The sequence below is a fragment of the Brachyistius frenatus genome, unplaced genomic scaffold (assembly GCF_029030835.1).
Source record: "Brachyistius frenatus isolate BFR_SWC_R1_liver_20210118 unplaced genomic scaffold, ASM2903083v1 Contig_13, whole genome shotgun sequence".
NCBI lineage: Eukaryota > Metazoa > Chordata > Actinopteri > Embiotocidae > Brachyistius > Brachyistius frenatus.
The window spans coordinates 481,231-499,119 of NW_027210612.1; the positions used below are offsets into that span (position 1 = coordinate 481,231).

General features: G+C 42.2%; 1 protein-coding gene across 1 annotated transcript in view; it reads left to right on the top strand.

Annotated features, from left to right (window-relative positions):
- The first annotated feature begins 10,491 nt into the window (after window positions 1-10,491).
- The window catches only part of LOC138617572 (zinc finger matrin-type protein 4), a 54,162-nt gene continuing 46,764 nt past the window's right edge, over window positions 10,492-17,889 (top strand). The window contains exon 1 of the mRNA XM_069692673.1: window positions 10,492-10,635. The gene's annotated coding sequence lies outside the window, so the exon portion shown is untranslated. The remainder of the gene's footprint in view (window positions 10,636-17,889) is intronic.

Genomic DNA, 17,889 nt, shown 5'->3' on the forward strand with positions numbered 1-17,889 from the left:
CATACCAGCGAACACCGACACATCGCCGTAGTCTGAGGCGCTGATACTGAAATTTCAGATGATGCGGGCATTCAGTGTAGCGGACGAAGTAATACAGCGGTGTGGGTGCATGTACACTGTACACAAACACACACATTTGTACCGCTGTACTCGTCAAGATCCTCATTCAAATGTTTAAAACTCCACACCAAAGGTCTAAATTTCCAACGGGTCCTTACAAAGATGGAGATTAAAAGTCATGCTCCCACATTCTCACATTCTCTCACACACACACACACACACCCTGCACCGTTGAAGCAGCTAAATGCCAATTAGACACTGATGAGAGACATGAAGAGAGGAATGTACTGACTGAAAGTTTAGTCCTCACTTTTCCAAAGTCCACTGTGGCTTCCATTTTTCAGTCTCAGACTGGGAGAACATGCTGTAACCTGTGGACCCTGCTGCTTCCCCTCAGCCCCCCCTCGTTACAGGTCGCACAGCCCAACAGTAAATCTCACCAAGGTTTCTTTATGTATCCCTGTTTTATTTGGCACTGCTCTGTATGCGTGTATATAAGTGCAACTGACTGCACTTATATTTATTTGTGCACGTGCATGTATGGTACGGTGTTGCACGAGCATACTGCATATGATGGCTTTGTTATTGCACACATAAACCAGTGATTAATGGAACAAAATGTCTCTGGTCTTTTAGGGATTTGGTTAATTTTTTATGTTGCAGTATGGAAGCATTCTGCCAAATACTAAAGTTTCAATTGAAATAATCTCTGATTCAATTTGGCCCACTTTTCAAACTTTTCATTTTATGTCTCTTGATCTCGTCAATCTTCTTGAGTCCTTGTTCTTCTGCCAGTCGTGTTTGAGTGTACATTAATGTCATATAATTTAAGAATGTCAGCTTCATCAGAGCACAGGAACAATGATAAAGAACACATTTAAGAGATTTTTGGTTTCTGCAATACATGTGACCTTGATACATGTACATTTTTCTTTATTGCCATGGTGGACATAAAAATACAGCACAAAGAAAAAAAGGCTCAGATTGAAGTTAACGAGTTCCTTGGTTACCACGAGGTAGCTTAAAAACAATCCATAAAACACACCTCAGTGCACTTTACACACACACATAAAGCATGGTTGGAACACCCATTGGACCAATTCACTTGCATGGTAGAACTATCTATTGCATCATCAAAAACCTATGACACCCCAGTTTATCTAAATTATATATACAGTATATATATGATATATGACCCTGCAGAGCCTGTCACTTCTGGCCCAGTGGGTGGGGTGGGGGCCCGGGGGCCCAGGGGCTGGGGGCTGGGCAGGTACTGGCCAAGTTCAATTGGCCCTCCATTATGTGCCTAATCATCCGGAGTCCAAAGACCACATCTGGAGCCAACCAGCCCTCCAGGCCCGAGGCGAGCCAGAGTGTAGCCCGTCATGGTCAACATATGCTGTAGCAGAACAGCTGAAGCACCTGGGTTGCGGCATCCAAAGGCGCAGCACACGGTACAGAGTGATGTCTCAATCTGCACCTTAAAATACTTTGTTCAGATTGGTAACAACGTGCTTGTCCTTGTGCAGCTGTAAACATGTAAAATATATGTCGATCCTCCCTCTCACTGCCTGTTAATTTAGAATGTGTTAGTGTTTTGTCGACAGAAGAATGGCAAGGATCCCTTTCTCTAAGCATTTGGGAAAACAGCGCTCCTGCGTGTGTGTGGTCATCAGTGAGCGTGTGAAAGCTGTATTTGTATATTTGCATGTATGTATGTATTGGCCTGCGTATTGCATGTGTGTGCCTGGGGATCTTCTTGGCTATAAGTGTTTATGATTATTCTTTACCTCCCATCCTACATGGGCTTTAGCAACATGAGTAAGGCTGGTGTCAGTCTCAGCACCTCATAAATCTCCTCCCCGCCCTGTCCCTGGCTGATGACACATGCCTCTGTCTCACTAAACATCTTGTTCCAAAACGTTACTCGTTCCAAACGCCACGTCAGCGAGAAACACATTTTCATTAGCTGACCAGAACACACACACACACACATAGCACTTTGCAGACAGAAACACACACACACACACACACACACACACACACACACACACACACACACACACACACACACACACACACACACACACACACACACACACACACACAGAATATGTCCATGTGTTTGTACCTGTCCACGCAGTCATGGGTGCACACAGGCGCACAATACTAGGTTACAACACCGTACAATCCGAAAAGCCCTTCTTTATGGAATCAAGTTTGTTTTTTTTACAGAAGTTACTACACAGTAGTCCAGTACAGAAAGTTTCAGACAAATGCGGCTTCCTGCCGCGTTTTTTAAACCACTGAGAGCAACCTCAGAGGGGCGGATGTGAAGCAACAGGACACACAGCAGCCGCCGAAGAGAGAGCACTCATGCGACGGCGTCGTCAGCAGTCTGCTGCATGATGGATCTCCAGGTGTGATTAAGCAAACAGCCCGTTATCAGCAGCTGCGATGGAGAAACAGTACAGTAGCAACAAGACAGGCCTTTCCCTTGGAAACCTTACATCCACACTCACCTCAGAGACATCACTGAAGCATAACGTACACAGAAATTACACTGCTGATCGCTGCATCATCTTGCATTTTCCCCAGGAACTGCGTGTCCACCTGAGAGACATAAATCACTGACACCGGACCTTCTGAGCGAGAGCCAAACGCACAAACACACACCCAAGAGGACCGCCTTGGCACAGCTGTCAATCATGTCTTGGCAAACCGCACCAGAGGTGGAGAAGAAAAATGTAGGAAATGATGGATATTGAATTAACGGAATAACAGTCTTCACGCTCACACAGATGGACACATGCACACTGTGAGGTTAGCGAAGCCCTCACAGGTAATTCTGTTTGATTACTTTAACAAGCCACCACTTCAATTTCTCTGGGACAGTCTGTTTAAACACTTGCAGCGGATTATTAAATTCTCTGTTTGGTCCGGCCAAATGCGCCATTTGGATAACAAGGTAAGAAATATGTGCCGCAGGTTCCAGTGTGTACAGCGGAGTGGAGCGATATTGTCACATTTATGAATTTTTGAGGAGTGATGGAGGAAGAAAGACTCAGTGTTTCTAATTAAGCTATTCTTTGTCAAATATACCTACATGGAACAAATTAGGGTTTGAACACAGAAGTTCCCTTTGCACCTTGAATCCAGGATTCCTTTCTGTGTATCTAAGACATTTCTACATATCAAATTCTGCCTATTTCCCCCGACTTCCTCAGATCAAGGCAGTGTCAGAAATAGTTTGACAAAGTCAGCTGACCCAGTCATCAACACAGAGGACAAGAGGCATTGATTTGCAGCCAATGGTGCAAACAAACTGTTTGGACAACACTGTGTCTTCATCTTCAGAATGAAAATAGACAAAGACATAAGGCAAATAAAATAAGGATAATTTAATCAGTGTGTTTCAGTCATTTTTCCTTTTGAAGTTTACTCTAACTGATCTGAAAAGCATCCAATCCATCTGTGGTTCGCTGGAAGATGATAAAAGATTTTTTTTTTACTAAAATCGGTATTATATACCATCCCACTCACACATGTGCACATTCAATTCCTGTAATACCTCCGTTTAAAAGTTCAACTCAGTTTATCCTGAAACTTTTTCTGAAAATATGACATTAATGCCTTTAGCTCCTAATTGGGTCAAAACGTGTCCAAATATTTGACTTTAGCCAAAACCATATTGAGAGGAAAGGTTGAGCACAGGTCAACAAACATGTAGAAAATAACATGCACACATATACATGCACATGGACAACCACACAAACACATGGATGTGACTATGCACAGACCCTGCAGCGTATTGTCCCTGGAACTGTTTTTGTTCAGCTCCAACGACAAGACCATGAGTTCAGTCCTGTTAGCTGGAAAGCTGAGTCCCTTTTGTTTGGAAGAAAGAGAATAATGGATTGTTGGAAAGGGTTACCCTGCTTTACTTTCATGCCGGTGGTTGTTACGGATTGCGGGGGATTTAGAATAAAGCCATTCGAGGATCATGTCATTGTTCAGAGCGGCATGGATACACAGGCAGTGGAAATTCACAGGGCTTAGGTAGAGCTTGCGGTTCAGTGTGTTTGGAAATGATGATGGAGCGCTCGATATGTAAAGTCAAAGTCAACGGCAGGTATTGTACACTATGCGAATACGAAAATTTTAATTGCGTGTGCACATGCAAACATGTGGGCATCTTAATCTGAGGCTCGTGGGAAAATGCACGGCCTCAATACAGTATATCAGAGAGATCTCGGTAAGATCAACTTGAGCGAAAGGAAAATTTGGGAGTGACATGCAGGGAGAGGAAGGTTGGGATGTGATGAGGGAGAAAGTGGAGTTTACGGGATTAAGATGACCCCACCTCCGCAGTAAGAACCTTAATCATGAGTCACAGACTGTTGGGACAAGGCACAAAGTACTATACATGGCTGAAAACATTAGTGACACACTACAAAAGCATGCTCAGAAACCAGCATGGTGAAGAGGACATACCACAACGCACACAGATTGTATGTACTGTAGTAACATCATTAAATTCTCCTGGGACACGGCACAGGAAGATGCACAGCGAGTGTTTAAATTCCAGGCAGACGTCTGTAATGAGTACTGAGCCATTTGGATGTAATTATTGGCAGCCAAGTGGAAAAGATGGAGTAAATCAACTCAAAAGTGATTTCACTTAAGAAAACTCAATTTCAGTGTGTAAACTCAATTCGCCATAAATTTAATTAACGTTGGTTTAAAAGGGAAGCACTCAGCCTATTATGTGTCATAAAACATTGCTGAGGTTTTGACTTGACTCTCTTCTTCTTCTTCCTCTCTCATTTGTCTGTCCTCTGATCTCGTCTCACCAGTGGAGATTGAAACGGTGGCGCACTAGCGCCACCTTGTGTCTTCTAACGCATCCTACAACAGGTGAGGCTGTCATCCACCCTTTCTTGGACCATTAATCAAAGGCAGAGAAAAAGTTTTAAAAGGATGTAAGCAGTACTTTAATATCCGGTATCTTTATACTCAACCTGGCTGATTTAAAAGAGCATGTTTGGATGATCTTGATGTAATCAAATGACTTTAATATGTCACAACAGACCCTGTGAATGCAATATATTACTGTAACTGTTATAAGATGTTCTATCTCTTATAAGCCTGGAGGTCACGACCTTTCCAAGGGAACATCATGCGATAAATGTAAAGGGATGCAAGATGACAGACAAAGTTACAAAGGAAACGTTGCTTTTTGCGAAACTTATGTTTCCTTTTTTAAAAGGCTTATGATTTTGACTTTTTTTTTTCTTAATAATGTCACCTGTTTTTGGTCTCTAAAGAGTATTTATTCACAACCTTTCCAAGGGAACATCATGAGATCTTGTGATCTTATATATCACAAGATGTTGAAACAGGGGCTTATTGAGCAGATTTGTTTACAAGCTGATAAAAGTGTGGTGATCTTAGACGTAAGGTAGACTTATGAAAACTGCGTTGTGTTCCTTTTTCCTCTAGATGGCCATAACTACCAACTGCAGACAAGATGGTTGAATAAAGGAGGACAGTATTTGCAGCGCAACAGGCGACATTAAAAATGCATGGAGGTCAACAAAAGTCATTGCTGTCCCATTGATTAAAAACTAATCACAGCATTACAGTGGCTGTAACTGCAGACTTGTGCATGCAATTTTGTGAAGGAATAGAAAAATGAAACAATATTGCTGCGACTCACTGGATAATGCCAAAACAATTGCAACATTTGGTTGAATTTGTGGTATGAAGCTAATAAGAATATGTACTTTTCACATAGGACTTGAAATTACCTTGTGCATATTTTGCTGTGACCGTTAGTGTAAAAATACAGCTCCAGACATCTGATGACAGGTATCATGTTTGGACATTTGGGCTGACATGGATCTGTCTGTCACCTCTCTACAAATCCTTTTCACACCGGGTGAGACCACACATGTTCTGCCATTAGTTTCTTGATTTGTCACGATGAGAAAGTGAAAAGATTCAAAGATGAATATTTGAGAAATTATGGGGAAATGGAGTTGACAGGACTGATGGGGGTGAAAATGCTCTATAATTTTTCTTCAGGCTTCTACATTTATTGCCATCTTAATGGTTTTAAATCAGGACTTTACATTTGAGTTGCTTTGACGAGTTGTGGATAATAAAGGAGAAAGAAGACATTAATCTCAAGGATGAATTTGTCTTGGACTTGACGCTGTAGATACTGATTACTCTTCTGTTCTCGCTTTTTCTTCCTCATGTGCTGCTCTGGGTGGTGACAAGATTACATTAATTTTGATTTAGCTCTCCAGTGTCAGCTGTCCTCTATATAGGGCAGGTTGTAAGTGATCTGAGCTGTAAGTGTTGGGAGTCGCTGATGCAACTGAAATAAAATCTCTCTGGGTATCCTCTCACCTGTTACCAATAAACACTTTATTGAAGAGAACATTGGAACCATACTTGTCAGTATCCTCATGGTTCTACGTTCACCTAACTCAATATATATACACACGGTGTCCCAGCAGTCCACGTATTTCTGCGTCTCTGACCTGACAAACAGGCATATCAGTTTTGTAAATACTTTGGGGACCGGGATTCTTGGAGCTGGGCTCATTTCTTCTTCTTTTTCCAACTATAATGGGCACTCCACCCCGCTCGGGCTCGCCACCAACTGGCAGAGCCAGCGGACTGCCCCCGGACCTTGGAGCAGTATCAAACAGACCAGGCCAGTATCCTCGCAGCCAAAACCCAACAGATGCACCGCACTGAAGACGACATCACAAAATCTGGGGACTAACATTTAAAATGTCCTGCCTCACACAGAAACACACTCATATTGGCATCTAAATATAAACACTTCCTCAGCAAGGAAGTTAGCAGATGAGTGGAAATAAAAATCTGCTGTATCCATTTAATCTCTGCTGATTTCCCTTCGTCCCTGTAATGTCTATTCCTACGTGGCCTCCACAATACAAAGTCTCACGTCGAGGAATGTCCTGCTTTTACAGTAAGTTTTGAAAGGCAAGTGTACTGTTTACTTTACTAATATTTCATAATAAAGTATATATTTTATGCTCATTTTAAGAAGCCTGCAGTAGACTTTGTATTGTATGAATAATTCAATGTACCCTCAAGAACTTTTTCTCTTTTTACATGTGTGAGTCTGAAATATTTACGCTGCTGTGTTATACTTAAGCTCTTCACTGAGGCCATAGTAAAGAGATAATGTCTGGAGGATGATCTGGATCCAGCACACCAACTCTACAGGAAGGAAAATCAGGACACGATAATTTATTTAAGAAAATGCCAATTACTCCTAAATGTTTTGGCGAACATCAGCTCACACAAGCTCAAATATCAACCTCTAAATTAAATTTGTCCACTGTCTCTGTCTCTCCTGCTCAACTTGGAAAGAAAAAATAGTTTGGAGACTACACAGCATCCCAGTACTGGTCAATGCCCTGCAGCGAGATTGTCCATACACAACAATGTACCGTGCAAACCCCGGTGAGATGTTAAGTAAGAATGTATATATAGAGACGTGAGGCACATTTTGGTGTTGTTTGTTCTTCATTTGAACACAGCCTCTTTCCAAGCACTGCTCTGTGTTTTCTCTGCCGTGCAGCTCTCTAATAGTGGATTAGTTTGGGCTTGTAAATGCTGTAAAGCTCCGAGGATGAACATCGATCTTGCAGTTTAATGAGAAATAACATGGGACAGACCCCCGAATCATCTGTCCCTCCCTCTCTTTAGCTCTCCGTCTCTTTCTAACAAGCCAATGCACACGCTTGCTCTTCTTCACAATAACGCACCTGACAAACCACAGAAGGATAAATTCCCTTGTCATGCAGTCACGTTAGCCAAAGGCAAAAGTGCATGTTACGTTAGGAGAACCGACGTTACCTCCCAGGCAAAGACAAAAAGAAAAGTTACACAGACATGCACGCACACACACACATCCATGTCCTGCCCTCTTTTTCCAGACCAATGCTGGCACTATACGTCCTAAGGCCTGCCTGGGCTGGTGGTTTGATAAATTGGCCCTTTCATCTCGCCGTTGTGCATTGTGTCAGTGGGCTTGTGTGTATTTGAATGTGAGTGTGTGATTGTGTGATATTGTGTGATATTGTGTGTGTGTGTGTGTGTGTGTGTGTGTGTGTGTGTGTGTGTGTGTGTGTGTGTGTGTGTGTGTGTGTGTGTGTGTGTGTGCGTGCGTGCGTGCCTGGGTACATTGTCTGAGCTGTGAAGTGTTTGGCTTCCTCACTGAAGGCTGCTGTCACAGCCCCTGAAAGCGTGTAATAGGCGCCCATTCTCTCGGAATGAATACACATCCATACACTAGCGAGAGAATGTGGCATGTCAAAAAGACGGGATAATCGAACAGAAAAATTATAAAAAGGGGCACGGCAATGTCATTCTTTTCAGCTAAGCTCTAAATTTGGTGCATATGATTGCTTCGGGAAGTGTTTGCAGGCCACAGTGAATTAATGCCATTTTTGATAGATCAACGGTGCTTATTGTTGGCGGCGGAAAAAACATTCTGGCATCAGACATCGGGTTTCTGTGAGGTGGACTGTGATTCACGGCTGACTAATGTTGTCTTGGTTTGATTGGGATTCAAAGGCAACGGCTCGTTTATTTAGATTCCACTTCAGAATAATTCCTCTTGAAATATGGGTTCATTTGCAGCAATTTGGTTTTCCTGAGATAGTAATTTGTAGAGCCTACCAGTTTTTTGTGCTCTCTTCCAGCGGGTCTGTTTTTAGAATTAGATGTACAGTGTGAATCATCCCCATATTGTGTCCCGTCTGCTGACAAATCATCATCACCATCATCTTGTTTTCAGGCCCTTGCGGGGGTTTTTCAGGCACGTTGAAGTTACACCATATTTCCACTATATAGGAAAAGAGCACTACTAAGAAATATGAATATTGGTCGGGTACAACAGGGCTGCAACTAATGATGTTTTTATTCTTCATTCATTTGTCTTCTCTGACAGATTTAACAGATTAGTTGTGAAGGCTATAAAAAGCCATAGTAGTTAAAAAATACCCATCACAACGTTCCTGTAGCCAATAAGATGTCTTCAAATAGCTGGTTTTGTTTGACAAATAGTCTAAAGCTCAAAGGCATTCAATAAACAATGGACCAATCAGGGCGCTGACAAAGTATCAAAGACTTTATACTGTTGGTCCAAATGTTCAAACAAAAAACCAAAAAAATACAGGAATATGAATAACGTTAGACATAGTAGAAATATCATAGGAATCCCTGGTAGCCTGTCCAGGACGCTTCCCTGTCAAATGCATGCTGGGAAAATGGTGCAGTAACTCACACGACATCGCTACATCCATGGCAGAGGAAGGAGGCTGTTCACAGTGACCCACAGTCCTCTGTTTTAAAGGCTCTCAACCTTTTAAATGTTAAATCCCACCCCTCTTTACGAGCTGCTGTGGGCACGTCTGTTCCCAACCCGGTGCGTTTCTTTCGTATAATTGTACAGGTTTGAGGAGGTCAAATGTTTCAGTGCATGGCAATTAAGACAATATCAGGGATTGGAGGAAAGTAGAGGGTGGCTGAAAACCGCTAATTTCCGTTTTCTCTTCTTCCATTCTCTCTTCTAAGATTCCTGGAGGTGCACTGTCAACACCCCACAGTTGGAAACTACAGCACACCTTAGTAAATAATTGACACCAAGCAAACAGGGAAAATATGGATCATAACAGAATAGCAGACGATCATAAAATGTAATTGATTGTGACCAGGCGATTGTGGCACATCAGAGCATCATAAACACTTCATTAGAAGAGCACAAAGATTACTATTATACCATTATATGGGATAAAAAAAAATAAAAATAATAAAAAAAGGGCTCCCCTTCTGTCTGTGCTCATTTTTCTGTAGGGTGATACATGCATGTGGGTGCACTGTGCAGGAGACCTACTCACTCCACCGGTGCTCCTCACTCACTCACTCACTCACTCACTCACTCTACAAATCGAGCATTCACTGTACACTATCGCACGCGCCGTGTAAAGCAGAGCGCGCTCTCTGCCTTTCATTCATCCCGGTGAAGGCTGCTCACACTTTTCTTTTTTTTCTTTTTTCTTTCCCTGTTCTTCCCTCTAGCTCTCTCCATCCCTCCCGCCGGGATAGCTTACTTTCTTTTTTTTGGGGGGGGGGAGGTAGGAGGGGAGAGGGGAGGGGGGAGTTTCGTTTTTGTTTTCCCTCCGCGGTGCCTTTCGCTCGGAGTAGTAGTGGATGATATCAACAGAGCTGCGCGTCTTCTTTTACCTCCGCGGTACTACACGCACGAGAGAGAGAGAGAGAGAGAGAGAGAGTCGCTGGAGGACACGCGCATCACGACAGCGAGCTGCACGAGGGAGTTCTTTCTCGGGAGTGGGGGGGGGACGCAGCGATTCAAAACAAGAAATAAACCGAAAGCACCCGCAGCCGACTCTCGTTAAGTTGGGACGGATATTTTACGGCACAGGTGCGCTAAAGGATTACAGACGGGCAGTTGGCGGATGGTTGTCGCGGTTTCGTGGAGAGGAGTCGCTGCCTCTGCGCAAGGTGAGTGATGGACTCAAGAGCTGACGGCGAACGGTGGCAGCGGAGTTTGGTCAACAGATCAATTAATGACCAGCACTGACCTTATCTGACTTCGACATAATCTGTTGGTAAAACTTGAAGTGTTTTTTTTGTTTTTTCCTGAAATCGCTCAACATTTCTACGGACTTCCTGCTGGGATCGGGAGTGTCATTGTGGAGCAACCCCTGCAAACTTTGTGTTTTGTTTTTAATCTGTAAATAAATCAGGGGCGTGGGGTTTGTGTACATTCCCTAATGCACAGCATATGCGTCTGTATGATATTGTAGTTTTATTATAATGCTTAAAATTTCCTTCTTGGCCATTTTAGAGGATAATTGATCATATTGAGTGTTTTCGCAAATAATTGGTGAAAAATGTCCGTTGTGAGGTGCCCAAATGTGTTGTTTGGTCCGACCAACAGTGCAAGACCCAAAGATATTTAATTTACAATGACAAAAAGACAGAGAAAAGCAGCTGCACCGCACAATGCAAAAGGTGAAACCAGAGAATGGATGAACTCTCTGCAGGGTAAATGACTTAAATGATTAATGGTTATCAAAATAGCTGCAGATTAATTGCCCAGCAATCAGTTCTTAAAATAGTTTACAAAACATTTTAGCCCTTATTCACTACTTAATGAATTTAGAGAAAGTTGGCAACCTGCTGTGGTTAAAATTAGACGCAGGGATTTTGCTCCTTCTGTAGAACCATCTCTTAGCTTTGCAAATCCCAGCTCTGCCCCATGCAGCGTCAATAAAGACTTTCTGAGAAGTCTGAAAATGAGACACATGTCAGATATAATACGGATTGGTTTTTGATGCTGCATCCGGTTTCACTGACGACTATCCGACTCATTCACAGCTCTCTCACTGCGAGTATCTGTCACTCCGGGAGGAATGTCCAGTCAGCTCCATACTGGGCGTCTGTGGCAGGATGATACCAGCTTACGGTCTTTTCAAAGCATTCGCCTGCCTGTCGACGGGACCGACCCACAGACACACACATTCAGTCTATCTCTAAATATCACTCATTCAGACATGCTGTGATGAGGAGTCAATTTAAATCACATGCAGTCATCATTTTAACCCTCAGAAAAGGACGTTTTTCTCCTCTTCACGCTGCGCTCTATACAGAACCGTTATGTTTCCACTGAGTTGCACTGGGTATATGTATCCACTGAGGCTTCATGCTCTGTTTACATACAGTTATTGATCACAAGTCAGTGCAAGTGCTCTTCAGTCCTGTGCTGTGATCGATTCGGCCTCTGCTGACTTTTACTGTATTGCAGGTCACAGCAGCAGTCAAGAGAGCTAGAATATTAGACTCGATTATTTTCATTAATGTTAAATATAGTGACAAATGCCCAATGAAAGGTTTCCAAAGCCAAAGAAACAACAGCTCTAAACTGAAATGATCAATCGAGTTGACAAAAAACAGCCTATTAACAGTTTACGGACACACAAGACAATAAAAGTAGGACATTACATTTGGGAGGCTTTAAAAACTAATTAGTAATCATAATTTTCGCCATGTGCATTTTTATAGATGTCTAAATCGACTAATTGCTTCAGCTCTAAACTGAGGCTGTTTCATTGTGCTGTTTCCCTTTTAGTTTCAAACACGATATGGTAACACAGTAAAGATAATGTCATTGCTCTAAATATAATCGCATGCATTTAAGTCAATTCCCTTAGTGTAACTTCAGAGCTCATACTCAGAAAATTGCGAGCGGAAGAATCACCATAAAAATAAAGCAAGTTCATTTGCATAATGTCAGACATATGCAGTGCAGTTCTTCCCAACTCTGAGCCATCTAGAGGTACAGTAGCCTACATTCTCCGTCTCTCTTCGTCTCTCGGTGTCTCTGGGGGAGAATCTGATTAACCGACTGGCATAATTTACCCAGTCCTAAAGGAACGAACGGAGAAGCTGTGTTGTTCTTGAAAAGTGGCCGCTTCCTTTCAAAATAAAGCACGCAGAAAGAAGGATATACACACACACACACACACACACACACACACACACACACACACACACACACACACACACACACACACACACACACACACACACACACACACTCTTAAAAAAGTGGCTGTAGCTTCGTTGCTGTCTTTAACAGGACAAGAATTGACTGAGCGAGCGCGTATATGTGTGTGTGTGTGTGCGTGTGTCTGTATGTGTGTGTGAGAGTGGTTATGTTCACGGGCGTGTGATTGCTCTAGTTTCTTAAAGATTAATAGAGCGTCATGTGTAGGTGTGGGTCCCTGTGTGTATGTTTTTTCCTCCAAGAGCGCTCCATAGCAACAGGCAGCATATCTTCTTCAGATATCTTTTTTTCCTCACACACACACCATATGCTGTGACCTTTCTGCTGACTGTGTGCTGTCTTTGCATGGATGCATCTGCATCTGTGATAACATGCGTGTGTGTGTGTGTGTGTGTGTGTGTGTGTGTACATCAGCGTGTGGGCCTTTTGACTTTTCATAGTGTACATTCATTAATAGCTGCATAATAACTAATATGGAGCCACTCGCTGTGCTAGTCTGCACGATCAAGATATTGAGTCCGTCTAATAGCAGCATCAGTGCATGGCCAACCTTTTCCAAAGAGTTTTTTGTGCCCTTTTTTTTCCCTCCTAAACAAATCAGATAGGATCCCAATTGTGCAATATTGATAATGACTTATATGCTTTGAACAAGTGGCAGTTTAGCCTATTTCAAGTATCTCTCAGCAGGAACAAGCGAGACATCTTTAATATATATCTTGACACGGTTGTCGTGTTATGTTAATATCAGTGTTAGACTAATAACTGGTTGCATATTTCATATCCGGGCGTAGCAGACAGAGCTCTTTAGAAATCAATTTTCTTTTGCTCCATCACCGTGTTTGGAAGCTGGCCTAATGCCAGATAGAGAGCGAATAAGGGAATGAGAGGGGGATACTGTGGGTGCATTAGTGAATGAGGAAAGAAAAAGATGCATATCAGATGAAGAATTCATCCTTTTCCTCTGAGTTTGTCGAAAGAAGTTATTTGCTTTCTCAAAAACACTCGCTTTAAGGAATAGATGCAAAGTAAAGAGGCACAAACTTTATTCAGGCCATTCATACAGTCCATGCTACCGTAGGTGCTGTGAGGTCATGTCCTATTTAGTTCATCCCAACGTGCGTGTCCATGCGTATACTACTGTTTGTGTAATGCATTATCACAGCCCGCTGTCTGATACATATCAATCATGGCATATTCCTCTGTGTGGATGTGAGTGCGGTTGTAATTTACATGGACTCTTTATGCACACGCATGCTATCTCTGCAGACAGAGGAAGAATTTCTCCTGTGGAGAATTTATAACAAATCATATAACAATCACGGAATCTGTGCCGTGTGTGTCGAGGCTGCTGGCCTTGCTCGCTTTTCTTTTTTTCTTTTTTTTCAAAGAGAAAATAAACAAACACTGCCTTCTCGTCTTCAACTCCCTTATCAAACTCATATTTCTAAATACGTTTGATTCAGTGAATCAAAGGGCGAAGGCGGCGTTTCTGTGACTGAATCAGGCTCTAGTTGTGGGTATGTCTTATGGGTAGATACTCTTATTTTATACAAAACTGAATTTTTTGGGGGGGTTTTTTGCAATGAGTTTGGTTCGTTTTCAAGTGATTTCCCCATTACCTTAAGATAAATCTAAAATAGCTCAAAAGGTTTAGTTCCTTTCTTTTCTGGTTCATTTCAACATGGATTTTACTTTCTTTGTTTTGTCATTTGACAGCAAATTGCCTTTTTCCTGTTCTTGTAGCTCCAGTTTCCTGGAAGCACTCTTCTCTAACAAACACTCAAGGGCTAAACAAGCTTTCACAGTTGAACGCAAAGACTAAAATCAATCTTTTCACAGTAATAAACCTCGCATTGTCTTAGAGAACAAACAGTAAACCAAAGTCTCTACAGTGTAAAAGTTAAAGTTGTAGTAGGCAGTTTTTTTTTTTTTTTTTTTTTTGTGCGTGTCATTGGGCAAAAAGAATCCATAACCTTTCAGCATATTGTAATACAAGTGGTCTGAGAGAACTTTAGACTTCTGCAACTCTTGTTGGCTCTGCATTCAGGCTGTAGAAATCTAGCCTGTGACCAAGACTCAAGGTCAATCACAGGTCATTTCAGGCAGAGGGTTTCTATTGGCTGTTCTACAAATGCAGTTGCGCGTGGACGTCTCTTCAGATATTGAGCCTGACTCAATGGTGGAAAATGCTCGGGAGAAGGTTGCCAGCATTGCCAACAAAAAGCAGACATTTCCCTCCCGGGTTCAGCTTTCTTCCCTCTGAGGTGCACAGCGGGGCTACCAGGGCGAATGGTGGGCCAGGTGTCACCGGAGGGAGAGGCCGCACCCCGACGTCAAGCCCTTTAGTGCTCGCAGCAGGCTGCCGAAAGTTGCTCAGGGCGAGGCAGTCGGGGACGCAGGTTCGTCCGGTTGAGAGGGAGGCGGTGTTTTTTTTTTTTAATTTAAAAAAAAAAAAAAAAATTGTTTTTTTGTACTGTGATGCCCGTCTCACTTGGGCAGTCATCATCCGTTAGGGGAGGTTTGCGGCTGTGGATGGAGGTGACTAGAGGCCCAGGCGACAGCAGACGTCACATGCCACCGAGAGAGGGGGGGGCAGCTGCAGAACAAGAGTTATATTTTTCAAACGCATTTTGGCACTTTTTCTTTTCTTTTTCCCCTCCCCTTTTCCAGAAACCTGCCAACTCTAGTTTGAAGCACAATCAATTGTCATAATGGCAACACCAAGAAACATACACGGTGTCACCGCAAATGTCCATGGATCACTACTATCTTGGGATTGCAATAATTAATGCAAATTCAATCCATCTGCGCAATATTTGCAGGAGCTCGTAATTTTGCTAAATTCCCAGGATTTTTCCCTCAAAAAATGTCGTGAACAGAAGCTCTGCTGAAAGTAATACGGCATAAAGTAGTATTTCCAAACAAAAAGAACTCCTCATTTACGATGAGCAAAGCACCAGAGAAGGCGGAACAAGCTCGAAAAGCGACGACAGGGTTTCAGGGAAATGTGGTCTTCTCGTGAAAACTTTGTTTTTGTGCATACAGTATGTGTTGAATTAATATAAATTAAACTGCACTTAAAGCTCTTATTTTGACGGCATGGTTCAATAAATTAACAAAACATTATAACAAAAATATTTCTGTCATGTGCAGCAAGTTATTACACCTTACTCTCAGGCAATGCTAAAAAAAAAATATATATATAATAATAATAATAGAAATTTTTTTCCCCCCTCGTCTTGCAATTTTTACATTGGGATTTTTGAAAAGATCTGCTGCAAAATCAAACATCGCAACAATTACAAAAATAACCTCAGCGAAATCCTGGAGGAACTGACTGCAGTTGTTTTAGATTAATGGTCATCAAACCTTCTGTAATTATTCCAGCACAGTGAACACAGTAGGCTATACAGCGCACCATGCAGGCAGCAGTAATCAAGGCTGTATTTCTTTGCTGCAATACTGTAGGCACACGTCGTAGCAGTATTAATAAGTTTATCACCTCTGACTGCTGGCAAAGATCCCTGCAGGCATGGCAACTCACATTTACTCCGTCACTTTACAGACACACACATGAATATATATATATAGATATATATAAAACACTTATGAAACAGAAGCCCTTGACAGTTGATCCTATGATGGTATTTGTGTGCATGTCCCCTGAGGACCAAACTACATCGTCAACTCTACGCTGTATTGTTCTGTAACTATTTATACACCTGCTTTACAGTCACACTCGCAGACTAAGTGGGGGGTACGCAAATGAATTACACGACGTGTATGCTGGTTGAGACTTTTGTGCCACAACACAAGGAGATTATTTTAGTCATTAGTACAAAAGATGCTAATTAGCTGTTTGCCGTCATGTCGATTCAAGAACGGAGACAAAGAGAGGACTGAGAGCGATATGGAGGGAGGAAGGTTATTACAGAGCACTATTTGGCTTGTGTCACTTCAGTTGTTCCACTTATTGCAATTGCATGCCTGTTTTCTTTTACACTGATTGTTTGTCTTTCCAATATCTTTCTGAATTTATTATTATTTGTACGCCTCACTCCAGCTCTTTCTTGTGTTTTGGGTTGAGGTGAGTGTTGCCTCATGGGAAATCTTTCATCCCAATTTGCAAGTATAATACAGTTTGTAGTTGGAAATACCTTAATGGACATATTGAACTATTACATTACTCTTTAATGTGCTCTGCTCCCAGGTTTAGTCACTATCACAAAGAGGGTCTATGTGTGTGTATAGCTATGTGTTGAATATTGTATACTGAGAGAGCCATTTGCTGCCAATAGGCAAATATTCTTTTGTCCCTCTTTTTTTTGATCGCACCACTTTCTTGGCCTCTCAGACTATGTTTGGAAGTCACTGCAGTGTCTGGGTGAATCTTTAACTCAATAAACAAGACTGTGTTTAGTCTATAATTGCTCCACCACTTTCAATGGTAAAATACTGTATGAAGGTGAAAACACGGCCCGCAAAGACACATTAAACAGCAGAAAAACATCTGGCCAAAATGTGCCACAGTATAAAGAAAATGTGCAATTAGTTGCTAATGGAACAGATAGACCCCAACAGTTTTGTAGCCATCCTGCACAGCACTATCCATATGTTACAGTGACATAACAGCCCCCATTCAAACTTCTGTCTCCCACCATTAACTTGCCTAAGAGTCTGTTACTGAACACACTCAGATAGACACACAGAGGCAGAGATGCGCGCAGTTATACCAGGAAACCCTAACTTTACCCAGGATAATAGTCTTCTTTCACCCTCTAATGAGTGCGTATTGTGGCCTAAAGCAGTAGGTCTGTTATTAATACCATTAACAGCTAATGGTCCACAGAGAGTGATTTTCAGAGATAAAACTACCAGAGCACCCTCATGAATAAAAACACTCTTATAAAGGCAGAGAGGTTATAAAATCAAAATAGACGAGATGAATAAAGGTGATTAATAGATAGTTTGCCTGAAAAAACTGTCGTGGCCTTACAGCAAGTTCACATTAAAAAGCAAGACATGAGCAGCACTGGATACTGAAGAGCTTAATCCGCTCACTCACGCCGATTCTGACCTCCGATCGGCGTCTCTGTCCTCAGAACCAGCTTTGCGTCTGTCAGCAGCACAGAGGAGCTGAAAGGAGAGCTGCCAGACAAGCTGTCTTCACCAGGCTGATGGACAGT